Raw genomic sequence first — 25900 nt, forward strand, 5'->3', positions numbered from 1 at the left:
GCTCCAGGGGGCCAACAACTTGAGAGCATCTCTTGGTATAAGTGTTCTACTTTATTGTGGCTCGTAGTAGCAGATGTTATGGTCTGTAGGCACAATTTATAGAAATATGAACAATTAGTTCCAAAAGTGTTAATGCTGTTCCATAGTGGGTTTTTGGGGCTCAGATATGTTCAATGTTCACCAACTTGTCGGTGTTCATTTTAGCATCCTCAACGAATGAAAGATATGTGCTCCCAAGTATGTGATCTGGCTCATGCCTGTATGAGCATGTTTCTTTCTTTGTTGTGTATTGTATACCATTCAGGTATTTATGGATTTATTATTTAATTGTACTGAGAAACATGTGCCGCCAGGGACGTTCTGCAGTGGAAGGCTAGCAGGTGAAATATCAGTAATAATTCAGTGAAAGGAAGAAAAGGTTTGCATGCTAACCAACTGATGAGAAAGAAAAAAAAACGCCTAAATTGTATAAACTGTCCCATACCGGTCCAAAAATGTGGGAGGATTGGAATCTTCCTAAAGTAAGAACATGGTTTAAATTCTCTCTGGGGAAGTTGTTTCTCAAAGCCTTTCGGAAAGGTTTTACGGTGGCTATCGATGAGGACCCAGACAAGTTAAGAGTGGGGGGGGGGGGGTTCTTAGTTCAAATTACGTTTCTGCTAAGTTTTGAGTTCTCGCCTACGCAGCGTGCATGCGCTGTATAGGAATAAGACCTTTAGTAATCGCTTCAGCTTTGTAGGCAAAAACATGCACGCGTTGGATTGCTTTAAATGGTGACGCGTGCACGTTTGTCAGTTTCCTTGTGGGAGCGAGCAGCCCCATGTGTTAGCAATTATCGCGCTCGCTCCGGCAAGGTAAAGGCTGCGTGTCACTGCCGCACTCTCCCTACCCTCCCACTTGTTGACTTTTGTGCCAGGACTCAGCGCAGTGATTGCCTCTAATTGAAAGAGTGCTCCCTGTCCTGGAAGTGAACACAACCACGAAGAGTAATCATTGCCCTCGCACGTGCTCATGCCGAGTTATAAACCGGGGACCTTCCATGATGAAATCACTCAGGAATCTGACATACGGTTGACATTTTAGGGCCTTAGATTTGGGCCGAAAGGTTGCGCTCGTGCCGCGGCATTCCGTTCCACGCGCTCCATTAACGATTATCCTTTAATGTCGCCGACATCGTCGTCTCATTACGGTACCTGGGCAGCTCTCCCACACACATGGCTCCTGTTAGCTGTAACGCTTCATTAACCCACTGCTTATCTTCAACTGCTCTGCCCTGAGTGAGAGGCATTCTCCAGCTAATTGGATCTGTGTGTATTTGAAGCAATTCCTTATTATATTTTGAAAGACAAAGAAAATGGCCACTGAAAGCAGCAGCACAGCCATGTGTATCCAACCCTCAAACAAGCAAGGGCACATCCAAGGTGGCAACAGTATGGAAAACAATCCTAATAAACAATGTAGAAAATAAAACAATGAAAGCTCCATTACCTGGGCTGCAGAACACAGGCCCCAACCTGCATCCCAACAACCCCAAGGCCACCACAGACACCGCTCCCTGGTGAGGAGAGTGTCTCCAAATATATTCTCATAAAGTAAAGAGTCTGCTCCATACTCCCTCAGATACCGAAACATGGTCATTCCACAGATGCTTTGCTCGTATGAAGCCATTCTGAACATATTCTGTAATCAGGGACTCTGTTTGTCTTCCAGAGTCTTAGAATTCCCATATTTACCATAGCCATCGAGACTCATTTCCTTCATTGGTGTGTGATTTCAGGGATGTGTCTTCTGTCAAGAAGTAGTGCTGCTCGAGCCTATAGTAATTCCCAGTACCGCCAAATCTACTCTCACCTCATCCCAAAAACATTCACAGTAATTTGCAAGCCTATTGAGTTCCCACAGTTTGTGGATGACTTAACAGTCCAGCTGTTTACATCTCCAGCATAGCGAGATGGGGCACAGTTTTGCTGTCTGCACCCGTGCTATTGATGTAGGATTCTGAGGTTTAACCCTTCAGTTGAGTATGCTCTGATTTATAGTCTTAGGTAGAGGGTGGAGGTTTGTACCGCTTAGTTCTGAAGTAATTGAAAAAGGTAAGATCCTTATTGTTTCATTTCCTGGTTTTACTTTCTTTGTTACACCTTGCAACATTGAGATAAGGAAACAAGGGACAGTAAAAAAGAGCCGACACGTGTTTCGCCCAGTGGCAAATAGGCTGAGGGCTTTTTCAAGGCAAGAATGGTTGAAAATGTCCATGAAAGCTGCAAAAAGCGATCTGTCTCTGTGGTCCCAGTAGAAGTGCTGCCTGCAATGCATTCCTCCTTGCCCAGGAGAGGCGCTGCCTGCAATGCATGCCTCCTTCCCCAGGAGAGGCGCGGCCTGCAATGCATGCCTCGTTCCACAGGAGAGGCGCTGCCTGCGATGCATGCCTCCTTACCCCAGATAGGTGCTGCCTGCAATGCATGCTTCCTTACCCAGGTGAGGTGCTGCCTGCAATGCATGTTTCCTTACTGAGGAGAGATGCTGACTGCAATGCATGCTTTCTTACCCAGGAGAGGTGCTGCCTGCAATGCATGCTTTCTTACCCAGGAGAGGTGCTGTCTGCAATGCAAGCCTCCTTACCCAGGAGAGGTGCTGACTGCAGTGCATGCCTCCTTACCCTTACTTTATGGTACACCGGGGTTCACTGGATAATATGCTGCATAGCTAAATACTTATAAGGTCCCACAGCGAGACATATTGGCAATGCCATTGCTTGTTTCTCTTGCCTTGGGTTGGACCGAAACACATTTTCATTGTGAGATCTTAGCTGGTTGCCAGTACTGATTAGGGACCTTCTCGCTGGAAGGATTTAAAACTATACTCAGAGATTTTAATGTTATCCTTTGTTCCACCGAGAACCAATTATGCAGGAATGCATTTTCATGTTTTCCTCAAATTAAGGCAGTTTTGCAGCTTGGTTACGTGTACTTTGACGTTTTTGTAAGTCCTTTTTGATGAGCCAATTTACACTGCATTTACAAAAGTCCAGCCAAGACAAGATGTGTTCCTTTGGGAGATCAATTCTGTGAGTTGCACATAATATAGGACTCTTCTCAGTATCATTGTGGTCTTTGTCACTTCAGAGACTGACAAGGACACAGAATCAATCAATCAATCAATCAACTAATCAATCACACAGTCTAATCATCATCATCAACATCAAAATACTTTATTTGGTCTTTCCAACCATAAAAGAACATTGTCAAACACAATACTCATAAGTCACATAAAGACGGCAAACCAAACTATTAGAATATACTTTTAGACATGTGAAACATAGGCTACTACAGTGGGTCCATCTGCAGATAACCGTCTGCAAAACCTCTGTGCGAAGCAGCCATGTAGCAACCTGAAGCTGCCTGTAGCCAAGCTGCTTACACAGAGATATAATTCACATTTTTCGGGGTCGGGCATAGGCAGGGCAAAAGAAAGTAAAATAACCCAATGATTCCTCTGCCTGCTGGCAAGCCAGACAAATGGAACCTGTTCAAGGATGTGGGAGATGACCAGAAGTGTCCAAGACCAAGATGGAATAGAATTGTTTATCATAGGCTAGCCACAAAACTTTACCAAATGTATCCAAGGAGACTATGTCCTCCAGAGCTCCATGATAGTCATCCAAATAAAGGGAATATTTCAGCCAGTGTAGTAGCTGTCTTAGTTGGGCCTTATGCATCATTGACTCAATGCCCATATCCCATCTTTAAGGCATTAGCCGGGTATTTTAGGGTTTTTGGGAGATTGTTCAGGGCTCTAAGGAATGTGTTCTCAGTCTCCCCAAGAATGGCCATGTTTGAGTTATCTCATATTTCGGCCCCTTGCAGGTCACTGCTCTCAGCCTTGGCCCCTATAGACCTTAAGTGTAGGTGAAATACACATGTTGCAGGAAGCCTTAAAGCATTTTAGGATAGTAGCAGAGTGGTTAGTTAGGTTCAAGATGCTTTTCTGAACCTGGGGCAGCCATGACATAGATTTACTTTATCGTGATGCCTAGATAAACAAACTCACTGACCCTATCCAATGGACTACCCTCAGCATTATTGAACCCCAGAAAGGTTTGCGAGGACTGATTGCCATAAACTTTGTTTTGGAGTGATTTATTACGGGTCCTCGTTCGACACAAAATGCTTCAAACTTATTCACCAACAATGAAGGCCCCTGGGGTCTTCAAGATCAGAAGGGTGTCGGTGAATAGTGAAAGGAGAGTCTTGCGGCCACCCAAACGAGGAGCTTTCATTTCAGTCAGCTCCGTGCATTGGCCCCATCTCACTTGGGCAAAGGTACCCTGGTGGGGTGAACCAAAACATTTAGAATATCGATCGGGACCTTCCTGTTCCTTAGGACCTCCCACAGTTTGCCTCGGGGCACAAAGTCGAATCCAAGCTTTAGGTCTACACAGGCCAGGTACAGGTGTGCCTTCTGAATAACTACTGTTTTCAAGTAGATTAAAAAGAACCGGAAGAGCTGGTCAAGTGTGCTAATCCTTCATCTGTACCCTGCCTGCAGGGGGTAAAGGGCCTGATGGTCATGAACCAGAGATTCAAGCTTCACCAGTATTTGCCTGGCAAAGACATTTTGCACTACATCTATAAAGCTGATCGGCCTGTAGGTTAAGGGAGAATCCCGCCGGCTTATTTTAAGAATGGGTTCGTTTTCTGAAGCCTTCCAACTATCGGAATACTCGCCCCCTCCATTATGTAGTTTGATGATGTACTGAGCCCAGCACTTGATGTCGGTGAGAAAAAGATCAGCAGGGATGCCGTCAGGCCCAGCAGCCTTGCCCCCTGCAATAGCCTTTATCACACAAACTGATTCCTTTCACTCTATCGTAGTTGACCGAGTGAGAGGGGTCCTGTCTCATTCAATTGTACAGTACCAGCAGTAGCCGATCCCTCTGGTAGCATAAAAAGGTCTGAAAATTGAGAGAACCACACCTTGGGTGTAATAGAATCAGCCAAGGTCCTCTGGGCCCACTGGCCTCCATTGACCACCAGCTTCCAAAATTTCCTGTTGCTAATGACAAAAAGAATAAGCTTTTCCAAGCCTGTTATTTTTGGTGATACCTCACTGATACAAACTAAAAGATATGAGTATAAATACCCAAGCTAGAGCATGAAAGGACTGGAAGTCTTATCTATGGAAAATATAGATGAGCAGCCATAGGGATTTTGACGCAGTGAAGGCGTAAATTTCACTGCGTCAATTCTACATGGCTTTTTGCGTGGGGCATCCCACCCTGCATACATTATATCTGACGCAGGTATAATGTGGTGCAGGGGCTTGCAAGGTGACACATCTCCCTAGATGCGTCACGTTATTAATTTGTTGCTGCGTGGCGCATTGTTTACAGTGCTACTGCTTCACACAAAGTGACGCAACAGCAGTGCAAATGTGTCATAAGGGGCTTGTAAATCTACCCCTTCACTGGGTCACTCTACGCTTTCACTTTGTCAAAATCCCTACGCCTGCTCTGACCAGGCGTAAGGGATGACACAAGGCTTTCTAAATGGGACTCACCTATCTGTTGTGATGCATTGCTGGAGTTGCGTCGCTTTTATGAGCAACTCCAACAATGTGTCACTTTTACGCCATCAGATGCATCAGCATTTCTGACAAATTTGTCAATCCTTGCGACATGGTGGGTCGTATTGTAAATATGGCAAATCCATGATGGCGCAAGGGATTCGTATGGAGGCGCAGGGAAACTGATGCCTCTGCAGATGCGTCAGTTTCCAGTAAATCTGCCCCTTAGAACTAATATATAGCGCTCGAGACAGATGCGCTGCAGAGCACACTGCTGTAACAGTAATATTCAGTTTAAGCTGTGCTACCATCGCTATCTGTCATTATCCTCGTTAAATTTAAGAACTGACAATCAGCAATAGTTATTACAATAGTAAGGTTCGCATGTATCATTTGTAAAAACGAATTTATAATTCTAGATTGCGTTTCAGACACATTTATGTTTCATTCTCCTTATGAGACGCATAATTAATTACACATGCATACATAGATAACCAACAATGGATTTTTTCGCGGGCAATGTATGCTGTATTAATCTCAGTGGAGTTTAGGCTACTATCTAAACTTTCGTAAATGTAATAGTCACTAAAACTAGAACACTGGCAGCTTTACTGTACTTTCTGCGTTTAGTACCTTTGTTTTGTAATATTGGAATATAAAAAAATATTTAGAAAAGGCGCTTTTTGACTTTCGCTTTAACGTTACCTCGAGCCCATGCCTTCAGGACAGTCAGTCAGATCTGAACTATCCAAGAGTGCCCTCTGGTGGTCAGAGGAAAAGCTGTATATTTTCTTTTGAAAACGTACATACTAGTCCAAAACATGGTCCAAGAAAGATAAGAGGCAGCTATTCGCAACATGTTCCTCAGTGATAAGCGAACTAGAGAATTGAGAAACTTTAAAATCACTAAAGCATGTAATTTGGGACCCGGCTTAGGAGAGTTAATGCGAACTAAATCATCCTACTCATATTTATTCACCAATAATGTATTTATAATCACAATATTCATGTCGTTTTATTCTATTTATCAGAGGATTCATATCCCCTCCAAATATGTATGATTATTTACTATGTATTCATTTCGCATAAAGCCAAAAAATTGTCTATCACAGCTAAACACGCAACACCTTAATGTACTGCAAATGTATTGGATATCAGAGGAATGAGCGTTCTGCATTAGAATGGAAAAGATGTGTTCACTCATCGGTTCCAAGTACCAAACTATCAGCACAGTATTATGGGACAACATCAAGCACAGGCACACAGTTCATTGATACATACAAAATCTGCACCACAACGAAATGTATCCGAATACCTTGTGAGTAAGCTGGATACACTGTGATTATATATCCATTTGTTGAAGTATCTGATAAGGTGCCTATCTGTCTTTTGGCTCAGAAAAATTATGTAACCACTGCAGAGGCCTACTTTTGAAAACATGATCACAGGTTAGAATCCTGGCTACCCACTCAGCCCATCAAACACAGTGGTTGATAACACAATAGCAATCGAGTTGGCGGACAATGCATATTTGCTACACGGAGCGCTTTACAAATAAGTACACACAGGGGCATATTTATGAGTCGGGCTGTGTCGCACTTGCACCACAGAACATGGGGCCTTATTTATGAAGGTATTGCGCCGCCGGTGCGTCACTTTTAAAAAGGGGAAAAAGTGACGTACCAGTGGCGCAAGGCCTTCATAAATTAGGCCCATGGTGCATAGGCGACACAAGCCAAAAGTGCGATTTATGAAGCTACACAAGGCCACCTTGAGTGACATAGTGCAAATCGCTGCTTTGTGTTATTCTGCACCTGGGAGGTGTTCCATGGGCGTTGTGTAGGTGTTCCCATGCAGCATTCATAGATTTTGATGCATTCCCAGATTTACCGAAAGTGGTAGACATGGTAATGTACCAGAATGCTATGCCTTCCCAGGTAAGGCGTAACAAGGAGAAATATCTTTAGTTCTCTTCTTTACTTTCTCTCTCTATGTCTGCAGCACACATAGAAAGAGGAAAGTGCCTCTGGGGATTGTTTTTGTGCAGGAAGGTGCCCCATCCTGCGCAAAAACAATCCTCCTTAAAACGCAGGTGCCCTTGCACCTTGCACCATGGTGCAAGGACGCTTGCACTGGTGCTAGGCAGCCAAAATGGTGCCAGCTCAGGGACAAAGGCAGGAATTCACCATATTCTATTCAAATGCGATGCATACCTGGGCCCTTATTTATGAGGCCTTGCGTCAGTTTAGCGCCGCCTGTGCGTCACTATTTGTGACGCACCAGCGGCGTAAAAAATGCGCCTTGTTGCGCCATATTTAAAAAGTGACGCATCTAGGTAGATGCGTCACATTTAAACCCCTGCGCCACATTATACCTGCGTCAGGTATAATGTATGCAGAGGGGGCGTTCCCCCGCAAAAAGCCTCGTAATAGTGACGCAGTGAAATCTATGAGATTTCTCTGCATCACAAAATCTTGCGCCTTCCTCACAGCGGGCGTAAGACTGACGCAAGCCCTTTCACATGGGGCTTTCCCCATGTGAAAGGACGCATTGCTGGAGTTGCGTCACTTTTGTGACACACTCCAGCAATGCGTCACTTTTGCGCTTACAGATACGTCAGAAATACTGATGTATCTGTAAGTCCTTGCGACATGATGGGTCATACATTAAATATGACACATCATTGGTGTCTCAAGGAGTGCGCAGTGAAAAGTGACGCATCGCTGTTTTCACGCAGCGATGCATCACTTTTCATAAATGAGGCCCCTGACCTTTACCTGTCACGCAGTGCAACAAGGTGACTTGATGCACTGCATGGGTTTGCTATATGCTTTATGTATTTTCCTGCATACATAAAGAGAAGAGTACATTACCCTAAAAACATTTGGTGGCCTATTTGCGAGTTCTCCTTCTTACTTCCCATTTCTATGTGTGCTGCTTTCCACAGCACACATAGACAGAGGAATATGCCTCTCAGGATTGTTTTTGTGAAGGGTGTCCCTTTCTGCACAAAAACTATCCTGCATGCAACACAGACACTCTTGCACCAGGGTGCAAGGGTGCCTGCGTTGGCGCTAGGCTTCCATAAGGGGGCCAGCACAGAGGAAAAGGCAGGAATGCACAATATTTCCTTAACTTTTGAGCATTCCTGCCCTTTTCCTGTCATGCATTGCAGCATGGGGACTTGCTGCACTGCACTGCATGCCTTTTTCATAAATAGGCCCCCCTTAAATATACTCAAATCAGAGATTTGGAGGACTACTCATGGTCCTCTTTATCGTACTCCCACAACCGATTGTGCGCACAGTGAACAGTTGCAAAAAACAAATGTATTCTACTTTTTTACTCTTCCAAAAAATAACTTTCTATGTGAAAAAACGATTTACTTACTCCCCCTTTCCTCCCCTAAAAAACATTAGATTACCTCGTTCTTTTCAATGTAGCATTACGTCTTTCTACATCTATTCTTTCCAGGGTGGGAAAGAGCCCACAACACATTTAAAAAGCCGCAAAAACTGTTCAGTGGAAAATGCACATGGACTCCCACTTCCTTGTGATTGTTCAGGATTCGAGTGCAGGATCAAGTCCTGTGGAAAAAAAACCACTGATCGTGATTGTTTGAATCTAGGTTTATGTCTGGAGAGTAGTTTTTAGATGGGAATCGGGCAACATTCTTCAGCAGCTATTGTCAGGCAAGAAAATGTCTTAGAAGTTAGTTGGCCTTAATTTTCAGTTCCACAATTTATTTGTCAATCCAATGAACTTTTAATGGAAAGAGACACATTTTACACACATACATTGCTTATGCTCCCATTATCAAAGATGATATTTTAAAAACAGCTCCATTTTGCTCTTAGGGTCATATTTACAAGCCACTATCGCCAGTGTTACTTTTACCGATGTTGTGGTGGTGATGGGAGCTCCACATTATTTACAAGGTAGCATTAAGCCACTTACCTTAGCTTAACACTGCCTAGTGAATAAAGCCCCCTTTCACTCTGTACTTAGCGTGAAAGGGGAGGGTAATGGGTGTTGCAGTGGGCGGTCCACTGCAACACCAATTGGTTTTGACACTGCCCCCTATTTTCAAGGGCAGCGCCAAAATTAACACCAGGGAAAACCTGGTCTTAACCTGGCAAAACGAGGAGAAATGTTTAATTTCTCCTGGTTTTTGCTGTTTCTATGCACATAGAAACAGAAAAATGCCAATGATTGTTTATGTGCAGGATTGTGCCCCTTCCTGCACATAAATAATCATTTAAAATAAATTCTGTTTTGCAACTTCTATGTGTGCTGCTTTAGGCAGCACACTATATTCACAAGAATGTGTGATAACTACCGCAAGAGTAGCGTAAAGCAATTTTCAACATAGTAGCCCATCTTGGGAAAATAACCCTGTGTCAACGTGAAATTCACTACAAGGCGGAAGTATGCAATAGCCACCAAATAACGAGTCAAATGTCAGCAAGAAAATCAACACCACGCTGCAATAATGTGGACGCAAACAAAATGCGATGAGGCCAATCGCGGTACAAAAATCAGAGAAAACCAGCCAAGGCCTGCAAATCCCATGCGTCTGGCGGGAAACAGCACTATTAAAGAAGAAAAAAAAAATAGAAGCAGTACAAACTGCTCTGCAGCATGGATGCACCCGAACCAAGTGCAGAGGAAAAGCGAACCCCACAAGCCCCACGGAGGTACTGCCAGGAACCCTGTGTCTGGGGAAGGGCAAGGACAAGAGGAAGAGGAAGAAGGGGTTCAGTCCACAGGAAGACCGGATCCTCGTCACGGAGGTGATAGAACACCATCAACAACTGTTTGGCACCTCCACTGTGGCACTGGCAACCAGGAAATATGGCAGGGCATCATCACCAACGTCAATGCAGTCGGAGTGTCGAGGAGGTCACTGGAGGAGGTCAAGAGGTACTGGCATGAAGTGCACATCCAAACCAAGTAGAAGCTCTCCGCCAACAGGAAAACAGCAAGGGCAACTGGAGGAGGGAGTCCTGCAACACAGGAGGAGCTGGATGCACTAGAGGAAATGGTGGCCACAGTCAGCAGTGTGGAGACGGTGCAAGGAATTGGGGGCCTGGACACAGCACAATATGACCTGACCCAACAGCAACAGGGTGAGTAACGACCAGTGACGGGTGGACAGGGGGAGATGGGCACAATGGCACACATGCGCAAATATGTGTAGCACACTGCACACCCACAACAATCATGGAACATGTCACTGACAGCCTTGGCACACTGCAGCACACATAGAAACGCCAAGTAGCCCCCCGTCCACAATATGCACAAAGGGGCACCCTCCATATCACCAATATCACAACGACCCATGCACATGTGCTGAATCCAGCAAAGCAGCAGCTCTGTGACCCACACTGACTATGCAAGTAACACTCCATGCCCAAAAGCATGGCCCAAAAACATGAGATGGCCTACGAATGGACATGGAGGTACCCAGTGAGGATCAAACCCGTAAAGGAGCAGGTCACACTCTGACATGTCCACGTGCACACACAACCCATGCCGTACAATGCACGCAGCAGACGAACAATGCACAAGACCACAAAATCTGTCCGAGAGCACAAATGACCCATGTCAAAAATAAATCAGGCTCTAAAAAGCACACAATTCAAAGGCACTCTGCCTCAACGGGAGAAGGCTACACGAACTCAGAGCTTAAGGGGCAACTCACCCACAAAGCAGCACACACACATAGCAATCACAGAACGTCAGCAATGATGGCAATGAGGTACAAATTGCAACACCAACACCACAGGACACGGCTCTCAACAGTTCCCGCACGTGCAGATAACTGTCCACTCACATCTGGCATTGCCTGACACTGTGTGTTGATAATGCACAGGCACTACCACACCCTCCGTCATGTAGTCGTAACGCACACTGACTGCCATGAAATAGCCAGCTCCACCAAAACAGTGACAATGTACATTGGCATGCAGCCTGAATGTAAACATCTGCAAATCTCCAAAATACATGTGTAACTCTGTTGACCTGCATCTCCCCTTTCACATTGCAGAAGGACAAACAACACCTCCTGCAGGGCACACCACACTTCACATCATTGATGATAAAGAGGACAACCTGCACATATGTCAAGACACCCTCCAACGGATAATGTACAGAGTCCACAAACCATCTCCAGGAGCAGGACAGGCCAGCTGCCCTGAGGTGAGGCAACCACCTCCACATAACACACAGCAGGAAACACAAACCACCATAGATGTCTCCCAGCACCCCCGACCAATACATGGAGTGCCTACAAAGTGTGTGGGGTTGCCAGGTGGAGTTGGCTGAACAGCTGCGAGTGGGTTTCAAACTCGTGCCAACCAAACTCGATGCCATACGTGGGTGTCTGATTCCCATAAAGGACCATGTACAGTCCCTATCAGACACCCCCTGTACGCACCATGCTCAGCCACAGACCTTGGTCAACCTCGGTGTGGCCATGAATTGAATACAAGAACTGTCTGGTCAGACAGGCACCAGTGATTACAGCACAGAGTTTGCACAGATGCAAAAGTCACTGAAGACCACGGAGCAGATGCAGGCTGGAAGTATGTCTGCCACTGCTGGACACCAGCAAGTAGTATCTGGGAAATGTAATGCCCTGCAGTACTTCATCTTGCTATTGCCACTGAGCCGCTTCCAGATGACTGCAGCGGAAACATCAACACACACAGCTCTGACCCCTGATGGGTCCGTGGCACAGTGATGCTGCCCCATCACCTTCGCAGTCTGCTGCATCAGTGGCACACAGTGATGCAGCCATCACCCCGCCACACACAGAGGACACACTGGACACAGAACCTGTATCAGGGGAGTGAGAAGGGGATGGGAATTACTGTGTGAGGAAGGAGACAGTAGCATCAATCACCGCCATATGCCCGGCCCCAGCCTGGCTATGACCTATGCATCATGCCCTGGGAAATACCTCTTACAGAACCCCAGAACACTTTGCGACATTCACCCGGGCCCCGACACAGAGTCCCATTTCATCACTGCTGGCCAATCACACAGCAATCTAGCTGCAGACTTCACTCTCCCACTTCCTAATCACTTCTCAATCCCCAAAGGACTCTGGTTGGCCCACCACTGGGCTTTGATGTGATGTGGGCTTGGATGGCCATGTACAGATCCAGCTCCATCAATCACCTGAATGTGAATAAAACATTCTAAATCACTCAGATGTTTCATTACTATGTTCTCTCACAAGCAATGTTCCATGCACATGCATCCCGAGTTGGTACGATGGCAGACGTGTCCACTGTTGTGGTGGGATATGTGAGCAATTCATGATGCAACAGGTTGTTGGAACCTGTGCTGTGGGTCACAATTGGATGTGGCTTCAGAAACATAGTTACTCGTCCATGAATGCCCGCGCAGCTTCATGTGCAATGTGTTCCAATAGTACGTTGTTGTGTTCAATGAACACCAGGGTGAACCAATCCATTAACTGGTGTGGGCAGGTGTGCTCAGCCCACGCCGTTTCACCAATCTGCAACACAGCCCAATAGGGGAGCACCTTGATGTGGTCACTGCACATGAGGAATTGTGCAATCTCCCATGCACAACTGGCAATACATACGCAATATGTCAAGGCATCCCATGCACGGCTGTCTCGGTTACACTCCTGTTTGTGTTCCAACAGGGGATGCAGACACAAGTCATAGTCCAATTCATCTACGGTTGTGTTCGGCAGTGGAACCAGGGCTGGACGCAGGTGATGTAGGCAATGCAGAAACTGAGGCAGTAGCTGAACCGCAGCACTGCCAGTGGCACTGTGCCCAGTAAATGCACCATACGTGCACAGTACTGCTACCCGTGGTGGGGCTTGCGCATGTGCCCGGTATAGCTTGCCATTGCCTTGATGCATCTCGTGGAGCCGGCACTCTTCTATACAGCGTCAGTTGTGTGGAGGATATGCCACAGCTATGAGCAATGATTCGAATGTGTGTGCAACGTTGGACTGAATGGGTTGCTGTTTCCGTGAGTGTCAAGGTCATCCCATACAGGGGTACTTCAGGCAGGGGCTTCTGTGTGTGGGTTGTGGATAAGTCAGATAGTTCATTTGCTCAATGTGTGGTGTGGGAGTCGTCCCCATCTGCCATGACTTCTCTCTCAGGGTATTACAGGCACGTTCTGGACCTAGTTTAGAGGTGCAGGTGTCCTCCCGCCTTCTGCATTGGAACATTGGAGCTTTCATCAGTGATATTTGTCTGACCACTACTTGCGTTTTTTGAAATGTGATGTGGCTTTGGCGCTGATATTGGGACACAGCCTTGGGCTCATGGTGTACGGATAGTGATGCACACACACATGTTTGCATGTGGTGCCAGGTGCCCTGCGAGGCCTTGCGCTGCTTGTGAAATATCACTCCGTCTCTGTCCTTCACTCTCACCCACTCTTTCTTTTGTTGGGCTCATGACACTCATTCTTCTTTTAGATTTAGTCTTCCAGGCTGTGTCCTACGGATTGTCCAGTGAGGACCTACTAGGACTCATCTGAATGGTTGTTTTGGCTTTTGTTTGTATGGTGTTTTGTGCTCATGATTGCATTGCTGTGTGACTGATTCTCCATTTTCTGGCCACGCATTTATGTTGATTTGCCTGCTTGTGCAGCATCAGGCAAAATATTTCTTATGGGATTTGTGGTGTTGGTGTACAGTTTCTTAGACCAGGTTGGGGTGGGCCCGGGGGGTGTGGTCAGGGTATTGGTGTGGTGTCAGTGGGTGTTGTGGCCCTCTTGGGCATCCGTGCTGCACACTCAGTTGCTCGGGGGACATCTGTTGTTCTTCATGTGTGGCTCTGGGCTGTGCTCCCTTTTGTGGTGCGGACTGTGGTCCGACTTTACACCAGGTCTGAGCAGGTGTTAATATCCTGCTGCTAACGTGCCCTATCGCTAGTTTTATGTTTTTATAGCCAATCTGGCTGATCGTTGTGAATGTTGAGGTGTTGTGTTGTTGCAGCTTTTTGCACGGGATCGCCTACTCTGCATATCATTAGCGATAGTTGCGGTGGTGCTCTGCAGCAATGTTTTTTGCAACTGCTATCACGGGCAAACTGGTGCTGTGTGCTGTTAGCACCAGCTTGTGAATGGGGTGGTACATTTATCACTACTTTGGCTGCGATAAAGTGCCATTGATTCGGAAATAGCTCCTTGTGAATATACCCAATAGTAGTTACATAACGGCATTTAAAGATTGCACTATGGTGCAAGGGTGCCTGCGTTGGTGCTAGGCAGTTAAGTTTATCTCCAGCACGAGGGGAAACGCAGGGCTTCATTACATTCTAGTAAATATGGTACAGCCCTGCATTTCTAAAGTGACAAAGCATGTTGTTAACCTTGTTGGCTTAATGACACGCTTCGCCACTTTATTGCAAATATGCCCCATAATTTCTAAGCAATCTGAATGTAAGGTGTTACTACTGTATAAATTGATCATGTTCACTTTGTGGACCTTTCAAAGATGCAAGGTTTTGTTTGCCTTGCCAGGGCTTGTGATAGAAATATTCCTAGACACAGTTGAAAGTGTTTTTCTCACTGAGCTTCCTGGGCCCTAGAGCACACGTGGAAAATGTTGTGTAGTGAAACCCAGAAAGAAATGTTAGTGTAGGGTGCCACTCACACCCCTTGTCTATGGTGCCACATGAAGCAGTAATGAAGACCCGCAGAACTACCTTGTTCAAAAGATGCCCTGGTTATGTGTACTTTGGATAAACAAAACGTGAGATTCTGTAAGGAGCCTACAGGAAACTGAAACACTGTTTTAACTATAACGTTATTGTGGGTGTTTTGAGTAATGCAGCATGCATTAGCTGAAAGTCTTAACTTGGCCTGTTTCCCTTTAACACACTGCAGTGCTGAGTGTTGAAGGGAAAGGTCAGAATACTGTTCGCCGTCGGATTGAAAATGGGATATTACACAGCTGGAAATCTCATTGCCTTCTCTGATCGATCCTTTCACCTCCAAAGTCACTGAAGGAGCACGAGGGTGCATAAAAAAAGAGCATTCCCCATTCCCCTAGTTGTTTCTTCGTTCACATATACATGGCTGTGCTTTTCCTTTTGCCAGACACAGATATTATTTTTTAGCATTTAAATGTTTGTAACATAAGCGATAAGTGAGAGAAAGAGAATTTTCAAGTACAGCTGCTAAAGACCAAGCCCAAAGTATTGTATTCAAAATTAGAACGACGGAGTTGCAAATGGGTTTCACCCATGTATTAGACCAGAATGTTTTTGCTTTTTTTGTATCCCAGTATTTGGACTTTTACTGTGGGTGAGTGTCATTACCTTAGTCTCACTCATGATATTTGAATGGTAATTAGACAGCACATGTTTACCGCCAGTGTCTGTCTTTTAGCATAAGGCACTGCGACACAGAAAGAGTAAGGGGTATTGGACTGGTTTCACATGAACTTGTGTGCACACAGTGCACGTATGTGTGCGCACTGTACATGAGAGACTACACTTGTGTGCAGTGTGGTAGCTGCACACAGTTAACCTTCCTGTGGCATTTTTTAACTGCAAATTCTGCCTGTCATAATAACCCTTTTGACAGGCATTAACCTTCTTTCTAAATATTAATGTCACCCATATTTTTTGGGCCATAAAGAAAAGGTGCATGATAATTAAAAGTAGGTAATTTAGGAATGAATGTTGACTATGGGGCATATTATCAAGGACAGGCGATATATTATCGCCGCTTTTATCGGCAGGAAACTGCCGATAAAGCGGCGATAATGGCCTTGATAATATGCTCTATGAATTCCAATCGAAGCCCATGTTAGATGTGTTCACATCTAACATGGGCTTCGATTGGAATTCATAGAGCATATTATCAAGGCCATTATCGCCGCTTTATCTGCAGTTTCCTGCCGATAAAAGCGGCGATAATTTATCCCCTGTCCTTGATAATATGCCCTTATGTCTTTATAGTGAAATGTCCCTAAAACTATTCAGATTGGTAGCAGATAGATAAATACTCATTTATCTCACTCTAACTGTAGCTTAACATCCTCTTCGTTGATAAGGTCGGATTTATTTTTTAGAAAAATAACTTTTAGATAGTGGGCATTTTCCTGCCTAAAGTTTCTGAGGCCTTTCTGTGACAGTTGCATGGCCTTGTGATGGATCTCCGCCTGGGAAATATGTATTTTAGCCAGACAGTGAACAAAAGGGGCCTGGGTGTAGAGGGAGTGGGTCTTCCTGACATGTTGGCTGGGGAGGAGTTTTGCCCTGAACTAATTTCACTTCAAATGAACATGCAGCCAGTACACACAAAGCAACCTGACACCAGTCCCTCTCTTGCCTTTGTTTTACTAGCTAGGCTAGAGCCAAACTGAGGGGAAAAGGGAGAAACTGACTAGCTTTAGAGTTAAGGTTAGACAAAGGAGAGTAACCCACCCACAGACTGGAAAAGGCATAAAAGTGGCATCCAAAAAAGATGACAGCGGGCAAGACCCTGGATTTGAACTGCGAAGGAGGCAACACCATGGACAGGTGAGAGCACAAGCCCTTGGATGTGGGATGGACTAAAGACTCTGCCAGCAGCTGACTCTGAGGACTAGTGGGTCTCCAGTGAAGATGGCCCCCTTAGACCTCCTGAGGACCTGCTGAATGGAGACCTGAATTTCTGTGCCCCAGCAGGAGGAGAGGCGCACAAAGCGCCGGACAATGGAGAAAAGCTGGTGCAGGCAGCCAGTGAAACCATCTCTTTCACTGCACCCTTTTTAAGGACAGGAAGCCTGGAAAATCTGCTCCAGGTTGCTAAGGATTGCCCCTATGAGAAAATGGACTCAAGATTGTTAAACTCAGCCCAACGGGGCCTGAGATATGTATGAGGAAAGAATTTGACCTTTGACTATTGCTCAAGCGGAGCGCATGGGGCTTCGCCACAAGTTCCAAGGAAACTTTCAGGGCGAGTCATTTCTTGGTGCAATTATGGCTTCAATATTTTATGGGGAGAGGAGTGAGTGTGGATCCCCACTCCTCATTCACACACCTGACACCTATCTCCCTAAGGGCTGGACCATTGTTTTAGTTACAGTCCAAGGAGCCCATTCTTCAAACTGGCCAGTGCCCAGTAAGGCTGGGTCTTTTGTCTCCCCCTGTGCCCATGTTTGGAGACAGGTCTTGCCGGCCCTCAGCCAGAGAGAAAGCCACCTATAAAGTATTTACCTCCTCCAGCCGGGGAGAGCCCCATTGTGCACCAAGTAGGCTATTTCCAATATGTTCTTCTGTTCGTGGTGGACCCATGTTGGCAGGAGCCCCATCAATATAAATATTAAATAATATAGGGGCTGCAGAGAGTGCAGCTGCCTCCCTTAGAATGGATTCATAGATCAACTTTATGTCTCCAAGCAACAAAATACATTTATTGGGTAGAATTTATCTTACTTCTCAAGCATTTCCTAGGCTGACGATTTTGATCCTTAGGTTGGGAGTACAGGAAACTCATGTGGTTGGTCCTATAGCTAAATTCGAAGTGGTGTAAAGACAAGAAAGTAAAATTCAAACCCATGTTACTTTGGTTTTCAATGTTTATCAATAATATGTTGCTGACAGTGATTTTTGATAAACATTGCAAAACATTTATTGACATAAATGACTGTATTTAAACATGATTACTGATTTCTGTTACATGATGTTTATTGTTAATAGGTGGTAATTGGTCTCATAATGTAGGTGACCCCTTGACAAAACCAAAAGGTTTACCTTATTTTATTAGCATGATGATCCCTGGAAAAAGCCAGTAGGTCTGCTTAAATATATGTTGATACACCTTTTATATTGCGATGTTCTATCTAGCATAGGTGGGGGGATTTTGGGCTGGGCCCAGTAAAGGTCAAATGTGATTTCAGATGCCACCAGGAGTCATTTCATCTGATTGATTTATAAATTTGTAAATTAATGTGTAGTATTTAGTAGTGTGTATGCAATAAATGTAACAAAATATATTATGTTATGTGATGCGATGTGGATTAATTGCCTATAAGGGTATCCAGGCACTGAGTAGAGCAATGGCCAAGTATGTCATCAATGATGTCACTGACCATGTCATGAATGATGTAATATGTGACATCATCAGCAGTGGATTGCGGGTGCGCGAAATATAGTTAGTACAACTAACTATATAGGAGCAATTTCAATGGTTTTTAAATGCTAATTCCTAACTATATGAGGCCTGAAACGTAAGGTTTTTTAAGTGAATTTGCAAGGTTTTTTAAATGCTAATTCCTAACTATATAAGGACTGAAACCTATGTTTTTTCAGTGAATTTGCAAGGTTTTTTAAATGCTAATTCCTAACTATATCAGGCATGAAACCTATATTTATTTTCAATACATTTAATAGGTTTTGTAAATGCTAATTCTATTAGCGGATAACGTTTATATATGTTATTATCCTTCTGGGACCATCTGAGCAGCCATATTGTTTCTCAGGAGAAGTGAGGCACAAGAGAGCACAATACAAGAGTTGAAAACGCGAAAAGGGGGCAGGGTAGAGACCCCCTGAACCCCTAGCCCTTCTCAGGGGGTCCCAGAAGGACCACCAAGTGCAATTTAAATTTTTTTTAAATCGCGTTTTTTTCGATTTTTTTTTGCCCTTGGGGTTCCTTTTGGGACCCCCTGAGAAGGGCTAGAGGGTTGGGGGATCCCTACCCTGCCCCCTTTTCATGTTTTCCACTCTTGTCTTGTGCCTCAGTTCTCCTGAAAAACAAGATGGTGGCCAACACTTCCTGATTTGGACAGTTTAGAATGTTGACAGTCGACTTCCAGCCAATCAGAAACTAGCACGCGCACATAAGGGTACGCGCACGTATGCATTAAATACGCGTACTGTACGCGTACGGTGCACGTACGGTGAGCGCATATAGATATATAATTTGCTCAAATTCAATTTTCTCAACAACTACTTAAGGGATTCTCACCAAACATAGCAAAGACACATCTGCATACCAGGCCCTACCATTTTGCCAAGTTTGGTGTAATTCCATTCAGCCGTTCGGGCTGTAGCTGTGTCTAAAGGTCCCTATGGAAATTAACATGGGGAAAACACATTTTGGGACCCCCCTTTCGGCCCCCGCTTGATGAATCCCCTCGAAACTTTCGGGGAAGGAGCGGAGCGGAGCTGGCCAAAATTCTGGAAAATTACACGCAGATTCCTCAATCGGAGCCAAAGTTATTCCCAATAGAATGTTGAGCGCATATAGATATATAATTTGCTCAAATTCAATTTTCTCAACAACTACTGGAGGGATGCTCACCAAATATAAAAAAGGCACTACTGCATACCTGTCCCTACCATTTTGCCAAGTTTGGTGTAATTCCGTTCAGCCGTTTCGGGCTGTAGCCGTGTCTAAAGGTTCCATAGAAAATGCAATTTTAAAAATTTCAAATTCAATTTTCTCAAAAACTACTGGAGGAATTTACACCAAACATACAAAAGGCACTTCTGCATACCAGTCCCTACCATTTTGCCAAATCTGGTGTAATTCCGTTCAGCCGTTCGAGCTGTAGCCGTGTCAGAATATTCCTACGGAAATTAACATGGGGAAAACACGTTTTGGGACCCCATTTTTTATCGGCCCCCGATTGACGAATCCCCCCGAAACTCTCCGGGAAGGAGCGGAGCGAGGCAAATTTAAGGAAAATTACAAACAGATCCCTCAATCGGCGTCAAAGTTATTCCCAATAGAATGTTCGGAATTCCTATGGTAACTAGGTCCTAACTATATATACCTACTGGCGACTGCCAGTAGGTAATCTATATATACATATATATATATATATATATATATATATATATATATATATATATATATATATATATACATACATACATACATATATATATATATATATATATATATATATATATATATATATATATATATATATATATATATATATATATATATATATATATATATATATATATATATATATATATATATATATATATATATTACCTACTGGCGGTCGCCAGTAGGTATATATAGTTAGGATTTTTTCTCTATGGGATTTTTGAAAATTCTATGTCTAATAACTTTGGCGTTTGTGGACGGAATCGGCTGAAATTTTCAGGAAAATGGAACATTTTGTTTCTGAGCAGCCCCTGACAATTTAGGGGGGTTTCATCAAGGGGGGGCCGAGAAAAAAGGGGGGTCCCAAAACGCATTTTTTCCATGTTAATTTCCATAGGGCGGTTGGCCTCACTTTTAGCTCGAACGGCTGAATGGATTTGCACGAAACTTGGCAAAATTGTAGGGACTGTTAGCCCGATGTGCCTTTGCTAGGTCTCAATATATGTGCTCCAGTGGATTTTGAGTAATTTAGGTTCAAAAAAAGATATATATCTGGGCGGAGCCTAACCACACATCTGATCTGATTGGCTGTCAGCACTTCATCCAAGAAGTGTTGGCAGCCATCTTGGGACCAATATACATGATAGCACCTCATTAAAAAGCATTGTAGTTAATAGAGGGTTTTAGGACTTTAGTTACATTATAAATCATTTGTTGATGGTACCATACTCGTTTTAGGAATTGTGGTGGGTTCTAAGGTGATTTTACCATGTGAAAAAACCTTCTGCTGTGATATCATGAATATTGTTTGAAAGAAAACTAATATCTCATGATTTTCCCACAGTGGTTTGGAAGGGGATCTATAAGCTAAACTGAAAGCATATTTTCTGTAAATTCACATTATCTTTCTCAGTCATGTGAAAATGAAGTCTGACATTCTCAGTAAAACATGTACATCCAACAAGGACAGAGACTGTCGGTTGATTCCTTTGTGTTCTACTGCAGCCTCCTAGAGTGTTCTAAAGAACAACTAGAGCGCTAACAGTCCTACTTATTACAAAGGTATGGCACACCTGAAGCCATCTTGATTGGAATAAAGTGGTAACACTTAAAACATTTAATTTAAAAAGAAACAACGTGAGGGGGTATATTTTGCCATAGAAAGTATGATTAGTGCTGCAGAATGAAAAATTAGGGCACATTTTGAGTGACTTCTCAAATCCTTTTCTATTTCATTAAAACATTCTGACATGCAGTCTCCCAAAATGGCCACCAGAGACAAAAGAGCCCAAATGTAGCCCAAATATCACCCAGATGTAGCCCAAGTATAGCCCAATGACAGAATGTCCCAGAGTGTTCTAAAGAACAACTAGAGCGCTAACAGTCCTACTTATTACAAAGGTATGGCACACCTGAAGCCATCTTGATTGGAATAAAGTGGTAACTCGTAAAACATTTAATTTGAAAAGAAACAACATGAGGGGGTATATTTTGCCATAGAAAGTATGATTAGTGCTGCAGAATGAAAAATTAGGGCACATTTTGAGTGACTTCTCAAATCCTTTTCTATTTCATTAAAACATTCTGACATGCAGTCTCCCAAAATGGCCACCAGAGACAAAAGAGCCCAAATGTAGCCCAAATATCACCCAGATGTAGCCCAAGTATAGGCCAATGACAGAATATTCCAGAGTGTTCTAAAGAACAACTAGAGCGCTAACAGTCCTACTTATTACAAAGGTATAGCACACCTGGAGCCATCGTGATGGGAATAAAGTGGTAACTCTTAAAACATTTAATTTAAAAAGGAACAAAATGAGGGGGTATATTATGCAATAGAAGGTATTATTAGTGCTGCAGAAAGAAAAATTAGGGCACATTTTGAGTGACTTTTCAAATCCTCTTCTATTTCATTAAAAAATGCTGAGATGCAGTCTCCCAAAATGGCCACCAGAGACAAAAGAGCCCAAATGTAGCCCAAATATCACCCAGATGTAGCCCAAGTATAGCCCAATGACAGAATGTCCCAGAGTGTTCTAAAGAACAACTAGAGCGCTAACAGTCCTACTTATTACAAAGGTATGGCACACCTGAAGCCATCTTGATTGGAATAAAGTGGTAACTCTTAAAACATTTAATTTAAAAAGGAACAACATGAGGGGGTTCATTTTGCCATAGAAAGTATGATTAGTGCTTCAGAAAGAAAAATTAGGGATCATTTTGAGTGACTTCTCAAATCCTCTTCTATTTCATTAAAAAAATTCTGACATGCAGACTGAAACATGCACTTTGAATACCAGCAGCAGACGTCCCTGGTGAGCAGTAGCTTTACTACAGTGATCTAATGTGCAACTAGAGTGCTAACATTCAGAATTTATGGCAAATGTGTGACACATCTGAATGCCCTCTTGATGGAACCAAAGAAAACAAGCATTGAAAATGCAATAGATCTCGCCCTCGTTTAAGTTAAAGCCATTCTGTTTGTAATGAGGTGGCTTTTTAGCTTTGCTTTTATTAGTGTTTTTTCAACTTTCATGTAAATAACATGCATCTGTATGCATATAAGTATATGTATGCATGCATTTATGTTTGTATTTATATAGATATACAGATGATATATGTTTATATATGTATGTATATATATATATATTCACTGAAAAAACCATAGGCTATAGACCATATATAGTAAGGAATTAGCATTTACAAAACCTTGAAAATTCATTGAAAAAACCATAGGTTATAGACCATATATAGTTAGGAATTAGCATTTACAAAACCTTGAAAATTCACTGAAAAAACCATAGGTTATAGACCATATATAGTTAGGAATTCGCATTTACAAAACCTTATTTTACTCACACAAAACCATTGAAATTCCATATATAGTTAGTTGCACTAACTATATATCGCGCACCCGCAATCCACTGCTGATGATGTCACATATTACATCATTCATGACATGGTCAGTGACATCACTGATGACATCACTGATGACATCTCAAATGACATCACTGATGACAACATCCAGTGACTGTATGTTTCTGTAAAGTTAAAATATGTCTTACATATTGAAGAATGAGTGGATGTATAAGTGTCTGGATGAAGGATTTAGTAGGTGCATGACTGACTGTATGAGTGAGTGATTAAATGTGTCTCACTGAGTGCATGGGTTAGTGACTAAACTGTCTTAATTTGTGCATCAGTATGTCTGTTGTTCTGTAAACTGTTGCATGTGTTGATAAGTAGCTATATGAGTAACTATATGGGTTATTGATTGGTTGCCCAAGTATTTGTATGGGAGACTGAGTGTGTGTGTGGGTGCTGGGAGGTGTATGACTCTGTGCATAGATGTGTGAGCAGTTGATTCACTAGATGTATGGTTTCAAAAGTGCATGTGGAAACAGCTGTATGGGCGGTTGACTGTGTGCATGAGTGTATTGGTGAGTGAATGGATATCTCAGTGCTACATGTCAAAGTAAGTACATATGTAAAACACAGTACATGTGAGAGTTGACATATATAAATAACTGTGCATAAGAGCCTGTGAATGTGTGAGTGGCTGTATGGATCATTGTGAACTTGTATCAGGGATTGTATAAGAGAGTAAATATGTGTTAGTATATGTTTGAATAAGTAAAGTTTGTATAACTGTATAGTTGAGGAAATGGAGGTGTGATTGATTCTTTGCATGACTGATTAGGTGTGTGAGTAATTCCATGGATGAGTGACAGTCTGTGAGTGTCTGTTTACACTGATTGTATCTAAGGTAATATTAGAGTCTGAAGAGGTTCATCGTATTATCACATGAATCAGTGATGCGATCAGTAATGTCAAATGAGATGTCATCAGTGACGTCATCAGTGATGTCATTTGAGATGTCATCAGTGATGTCATTTGAGATGTCATCAGTGATGTCATCAGTGATGTCACTGACCATGTCATGAATGATGTAATATGTGACATCATCAGCAGTGGATTGCGGGTGCGCGATATATAGTTAGTGCAACTAACTATATATGGAATTTCAATGGTTTTGTGTGAGTAAAATAAGGTTTTGTAAATGCGAATTCCTAACTATATAAGGCCTGAAACCTATGGTTTTTTTCAGTGAATTTCAAAGGTTTTTTAAATGCTAATTCTAACTATATGAGGCCTGAAACCTATGTTTTTTTCAGTGAATTTGCAAGGTTTTTTAAATGCTAATTTCTATCTATATAAGGCCTGAAACCTATGGTTTTTTCAGTGAATTTCAAAGGTTTTTTAAATGCTGATTCTTAACTATATAAGGCCTGAAACCTATGTTTTTTTCAGTGAATTTCAATGTTTTTTTAAATACTAATTCCTAACTATATCAGGGCTGAAACCTATGGATTTTTCAATGAATTTTGAAGGTTTTTTAAATGACATTTTTTAAATGTATTAATTGTTATTTTTTTTTACTGATTTACTACATTTTTGCAGGCAGGTGTTCAGAGGGCACGCCCCCTTTTTACAACACTCTGCAGCACAGCTTCATGGCACTTACTGGAGATACCTTTTGGACTATTTCCCTCTAGGGGACCTCTCGATTAAAAAGGAACTATTCCCCATCTTAAACTGTGCAAACGCGCCCTGTAGAGTGTTCTAAATTGGGGGATTAAGTTACCTTGCATACTGGTAGTCCCTGGGGGCCACCTAGCCCACCATGAGCCTCCATTATGCGCCAGGGGGCTGCGTTGCTTTTCCCTGGGGGCGGCGGTCCCCGGGGCAGTGTAGGGGGGAATTGGGCCCCCCCCACACTTCTTTATCACTATGCCCCCGCAATTTTGTCCCCCTGGGGGTAATTTGAAAAAAATAACGGGTTTAAAAAAATATGAGGGCAGGGTAGATGCACCCTGACCCCCTAGGCCTGCTCAGAGGTCCCACAAGGACCCCCAAGGCCCAAAAAAAATCTATTTCTTGGGGGGAAAATCGCGGGGTGCGCGTACGGTTCGGGTACCCCGCGATTTTTGCATTTTTTTTATTTTTTTTGCCTTGGGGGTCCGGACCCCCTGAGCAGGCCTAGGGGATCAGGGTGCTTCTACCCTGCCCCCTTTTTGAGTTCTACACGTTTATTTTTCTGATTTCTTGTGCCTCAGTTTACCGAGGCACAAGATGGCTGCCATCAATTTCTGTTTCGGAGTGTTGATAGACAGTGGCAGCCAATCAGCATGCAACTCGTGCACGGGAAGGTGCGGGCACGGTGTGCCCACGGTGCGGGCACAGCGCGCGCTTATAGATATACATATTTTTTCTCTTTTGATTTTTTCATGAACTACTGGAGAGATTTACACCATTTAAGCAAAAGGGTGATCTGCGAATTAGACTCTACCATTTTGCCAAATTTGGTGTAATTCTGTTCAGCGGTTCGGGCTGTAGCCGTGTCTAAAGGTCCTATGGCAATTAACATGGGGAAAACACGTTTTGGGACCCCCCTTTTTTCTCGGCCCCCGCTTGACGAATCTACCCAAGACTT

Source organism: Lissotriton vulgaris, chromosome 1_1 (genome assembly GCF_964263255.1).
Source record: "Lissotriton vulgaris chromosome 1_1, aLisVul1.2, whole genome shotgun sequence".
Classification (NCBI taxonomy): domain Eukaryota; kingdom Metazoa; phylum Chordata; class Amphibia; order Caudata; family Salamandridae; genus Lissotriton; species Lissotriton vulgaris.